This window comes from Lethenteron reissneri, chromosome 26 (genome assembly GCF_015708825.2).
Source record: "Lethenteron reissneri isolate LAM-NWPU_2019-01 chromosome 26, ASM1570882v1, whole genome shotgun sequence".
Lineage (NCBI taxonomy): Eukaryota > Metazoa > Chordata > Hyperoartia > Petromyzontiformes > Petromyzontidae > Lethenteron > Lethenteron reissneri.
Window position 1 is genome coordinate 22,619,534 of NC_083804.1, and position 6,000 is coordinate 22,625,533.

A 6,000-nucleotide genomic window follows, 5' to 3' on the forward strand; every position below is an offset into this window, starting at 1 on the left:
CCCAGTGCAGTTTCACCACCTGCACACACGCCACTTCTACCAATAGCGGGTGTGAACGTCAGCACTGGAGAGGTGGCCGGGCGTGAATTATGAGCACACCACTCTCTCACATGAATGTACGTGCTTTTAAAATGTTCTTACATAAATACAATGAACCGCGTGTTGTGACACTCTTGCATCAACAATCTATTTGACTGTACCGGATATCTTTCCCCCATCACCAAATACCCCCATAATGCACCTTCCCTTGTCATATCTCCGACGCTAAGCAGGAATTTGCACTTGGTCAGTATTTGGATGGGATGACCACCCGGGTTTGCCACAAGTCGTAGGCATGAAGTTGCCAGGAGGGGCCTAAAGATGGCAATAGTGAGTGTCACCTCGTTTGTGTGGTTGGTTTTCTCCGGGTTTTCTGGTTACCTCCCACATGAAGTCAGCATCGTCCAAACATCCCAAATGTAGTTAGGACCCTCCTGAAAAATGAAGTATCTTGAGACTTGGTGAGGCTTTCCTGGAAATATAACTGGTATAGCTGTAGTATAATTCTTACTGTTGTCTGTGTACGTTTGTGGGCGCATTCTTCGTAGGGCTTTTTCCATGGCTCACAGCCAGACTGTGTAACCGTTAAAATAGCAGGCACACTCATTTAGTCTGCAGATCGGCTCCAGCGCCTCGTGGATTGCGTTCGCCGGAACGAGTATGGGCTCTTAATGCCACGCATCTTCTGTGACCCAGGGTCTCGAGCGCAATGATAAGTTGGCGTAATGCCTAAGCGTCTGGCTGACGAATACGCGTGTTGTTGTAAGGAGATTATACATTGCATTATAAATAAGCTTGGTTATTGGAAATAAGCCACCTATATGAGACCATAATTTTGACGTGTTCTAATACTTTCTTCTCGGTATAGCTCAACGTACCCGTAGATCCTTATTATCTGCAAATAATCACCGGGGCACGTCGAGTAAGGCAGTCTCGCCGCATCAATCTATCAGCCCATCTTGATACCGTGTCCCTTGGTCGCCTCGATATAATTCTGAAAAGAAAAAAAAATTCGAGTGATTTATTTATGGCGAGCCAAGCAAAACTTGGCTGTCTGCGCTTGCTATTTTTGTGTCCCGTCAGATATTTTTTTTCTTCCCGTGGATCAAAATGGACTGGGAAAACCACTAGGGTGCATTCCACGAACCTCTTAAAAGAAATTGCAAATACGGCAGATGCATTTTTTAGAACTCTTCACGCCGAATATAAAATGCGGTTGTGTAGTTTTTCTCTCTCTCTCTCTCTTCCACATGTGGCTGTGGTGAGTGGAATGCATATCGGCCCGTGGTTTAACAGCTTCGAGGAATTTAGGACGTGCCAAATGTGTGGGCGTCCTGCCTTAACCCCTGAAAGCCATTTCGCAATAAAAGAAACCCAAGGAAGACTTGGAAATAAATGAATGATGTGGGGGGTTTGGAGCCATCAACGGGGAGAGAGTGGCCGCTTTTATTCCGAGAATAAAGCCCACCAAGGCGAGCGCCAGTCCCCACAGCCGCTGTCTGCCGTTGATATCTCTTTCAAAGTTTCCATTTACTTTTGAGATCAATAGCAATATCTGCCAGACCAATTGCGTTGCCTGTGGATGGTATCTATCATGTGGGCGTTGACATGCATCGGAACAGCGCCCACGAACCAGTGACTCCAATCCTCGATGCTCTATTCCCGCCGCCCTCACCCCCTGCCATGCTCTGCCGTCACGCTCACTTCAACACCTCCCCCCACCTTCCCTCTCCATCTTCCGATTGATCACGTGCCCACGCACGGGCCCACGCACCCTGGCGGGTTGGCTCCATCGCGGCGCACATCCGTGGTCCCATGCCGCCACGATCCATAGATTTTTATTTCGCTCTTCCTTGAGCTCCTTCCAGTAGCAGCGGGGTCCCGGCACGATCATGGGACGGTGTCATTTTAGCTGTCTGATGCAACAAAAGCGGTGTTCACAGCAGTGTATGACGTGAACACCTTGTTTGGGTTATTTCCATTATCAACCGATTGCTGCACAATGTTCCTGTCATTGTTTGTGAATGTCCACATGCACGCATTGGTTTCCGTACGAAAAGGCATGTCTCTTTTACCCCCCCCGCCCACCCCCCCCCTTTCATCTGTAACGTCCTTCCACAGTCATATGTGCTGTTGACTCCCTGTCCAAGTTCAGGGTTAAGACGTTCTTTTTTTTTTCTGCCTATGGCTGGTGGCTAGGAGATGTTAACTACCTCGCCTGGTTTGCAGGAGGTCACGGGTTCGATCCCGACCCTGACGCCTGCTGTATATTTGGAGTTTGCATGTGCTCCCTGTGGTTGCGTGGATTTTTCTCCGGGTCCTCCGGGTTTTCCCTTCACATTTAAAAACGCGCTGTAAGTTTCCACATGATAAGCAACTTCGTTGAGCTATCATCTGTGACCAGGTCGCTTCTGAAAGATCGCTGGTTGGAGCTAACCTGGTTAAATAAACATAGTCTAGTTTTCTATGTAGTGCGTACAGCTATTATTCTTTAGTGGCGCACGTCACAACGTTTTGTACGGCGTCTTGAGATGTGGTTGCACTCAGAAGCGTTATTATGAATCCTAATCAGAGAGCAATCGTAAAACTTGTAATATATCCTCCCTTATATGTTCCACACTATGCTCCACACCTTGTAATTATTTGCAATTGTCCGCATCTCCCATTGGCACGGTTGGCGACGTACGGTGCGAAAGAAGTTCAACATACAAACAAAGGTGTCGTCACATAGGGCGGATCTTAATGGGTTTTGAGTTATAACCGCTGAACAAAAAAAGAATGTTTGGTTATCATCAGAAATTGTTGTTGCCCCCTTAAAATGTCTGCGGGAACAAAGTGAAGACAAGTGGCAATTAAGACGTGGCACGCCACCGCCTCATTAGCTAACGACGTGCGTTACTCCCAATGGATTTCAGAGTTCTCAGCTGTTTGCCTTTTCGCGAGGCTCTGCGAGCCTTTGTGCGGATTACGCAGAAGCCGAAAGAAATCCAGCAGCAGCTCGACGTTCGTTCCGGCAGCTTAGGTCAGCCGCGGCAGCACAAAAGGAATCCTGCTTGGCGTTGGCCACGCTGTTGTTCGCACGCTCACACTCTGAGGCCCCCGCACACAACTGCGGCGTTGCAAGTGCGGAGCGTGGAATCGCGGCTTCGTCACTGGCAGCTGTCCCCTCTTGTAAGACGGCGCTTGCCGTTGTTGTGGTGTGCGTTCCTCGCAACTTCCAGCTTGGCAATCCGCTGCTGGATGAGCGTCTCTGTAGAGTAGAAGCCTCTTAACGACCGTAATGGGTTCCAAGAAACCAGTCGAGTATAGGAAATACATATTAACGGATTAATTCGTTCCGATAGCACTAAAAGTAACCCCTTTTTTCGCCCAAAAAAGGTACTTTACAATATAAAAAATGTATATTAATACATAAAAGATACTAACAACATTAAAAACACATGGTATTAAAAGAAACACGGTTAATACATGCATGAATTAATATTTACTGTAACTACAACAGCCCGTCAACAGGGAATGGTAAGTGAACACATTGGGCTCTATGGAAGCACTACACCACTCTCCACTACACTATACACTACACTATACACTACACTACTGTACACTTCACTCCTATAAACTACACTACACATTGGGCTCGATGGAGGCCTGTCGTTAAGCGATTAGTCGTTAACAGGGGTGGTCGTTAAGAGGAGTTGTAGTCGACACTACTATACACGACACTATACACTACACGACTATACACTACACTATACACTACACATTGGGCACTATGGAGACCCGTCGTTAAGCGATTAGTCGTTAACAGGGATGGTCGTTAAGAGGGGTTGTAGTCTACACTACTATACATGACACTACTATACATTACACTACCATACACTACACTACTACACTATACACTACACTAATATACACTACACTATAAACTACACATTGGGCTCTATGGAGACCCGTCGTTAAGCGATTAGTCGTTAACAGGGATGGTCGTTAAGAGGGGTTGTAGTCTACACTACTATACATGACACTACTATACATTACACTACTATACACTACACTACTACACTATACACTACACTAATATACACTACACTATACACTACACATTGGGCTCTGTGGAGGCCCATCGTTAGGCGATTAGTCGTTAACATGGGTGGTCGTTAAGAGGGGTTCTATTGTATATCGTTCTGCGGGTCGTTGGAATTATTTCACCGAACTTTACCGCACTGCGGGGTGACGCAAGCTCGGAGCGCATCATGTCGCTCCAGTGGACTTTACGGCACTGCCCTCAATGTACCTCCGCGGGGTGCAGCAGCTGCTTTGCTTGGTGGTCGCCCATTCGAGGGCTATCCAGGCTCAGTCTTACTCGGCGACCGAGGTTTCACGAGATCGGGTGGTGCGTCCTGTGCAATATGGTCATACGTTTATTTATAGTACATATATGATTTTAAATGGGGATGTAGAAAAAAAGCTATTAGTGCCAGACAGCGATGTGGTGTTGTCAGCTGCCAAGCTAATGGCACGTCTTTTATTTGCGCACTGTTGCCACGATTGTTATTATGTTTTCCAAGCGGCAAAAAAAAACGTTCGTTATGCTATGACAACCGTTTTGTGATTTGTAATGTTTCGCGGCATGTATTCCATGTTTAGTGTAACTCATGTAAGGTTTATTTTTTTTCATTTACCAGGTAGAGCCCACTCTGAGCTATTAGCTATTTTTCAAAGGTGACGTTGCCACACATGATAACTCATGAAAGTGGCTTATATTACAATCACATTTGGAGATGTATAGTCGCAGCCGAATAATAATTTAAACGCTCGTTGATTCTAAACGGGGAGGGGTGGCGAACCGGAGGGACCCGGAGAAAAATCCACACGACCACGATGAAAGGGAACACGCGGACTCCAAATATACAGGCCTCGTCAGGGTCGGGCTCGAGCCGAGGACCTCTTGCGTACCAGGCGAGGGAGACAACATCTCATACTCTTAGGTTTTTTCCTCCAAAACGTCGTTGCCTCCGAAACGTCGTGATTTATTATTTTATTTTATTTCTATTATTACTTTTATTAATTAAACTTTTTTTTTTTACCTACGTGACTTTACCGAAAAAACCTAAGAGTATGATTCCTTGCTGTCACGAAAGCTTCAAATCTAGACAACATCTCGCCACCGCGGTGCCTACACTTAGCCCACACGAGGCACAGGTGTAGAGAAAGAGCACTGCGGCATCTTGCACAGCACGGTGGTACCAAAATGGCCCAAAAGCTTCCGTCCTCCTGAGAACCACAGGCGTGTATGAGCCCTCCTCCCCGATGCGTGCAGCACGCCTTCTCGACTCAACACAGCCTCTCCCCGTGCAGGTCGCGTTGCCCGTCCTCTGGACCACACTAGCGCGCGTCTCGTTAGGATGCAGATTACGCAGAAGCGAGCGGGTCGGGGCTGGGTTAGATCTGGGAGCAGAATGTTGACGGCGAAACTTTTTGCTACGTACGTAAAACAAATACACCCTCGCTCGGAAGGTGTACAAGAAATTCCAGACGCCGAGTGTTTTATCTACGCACGCGAAATGTAAGAGAGCAAAAATTATGTTTTCATTATTATTGTCAGTCAATCGGAATGCGATGCTAAACCCTCACTAGGTAACTAAAGTCTACTCCCGGTGGGGCCAATTGCTAGGCCCCCTGCACAGAGAAGTGGTTTTCAACAAAAGCCATCACCAACCCAACCTTGGTAGGGTTCATTCTCACGTCTCGCGCTATGCTTACCGTGCAGTGTTCAGCACAACGCGAGTTTGCGTTAGTGTACGGATTCACCCTTACCGTCGTCACAGAAGAGACAATAAATACAGAACACCTCTCGCCGGTAATTGGAAAACCGATTCAAAATCTCGTGACATATCGGGGCATCTTCTCCGCCTACGCGATACCCTAAACACACCGCAGTTTGCGCACGTTACACACATT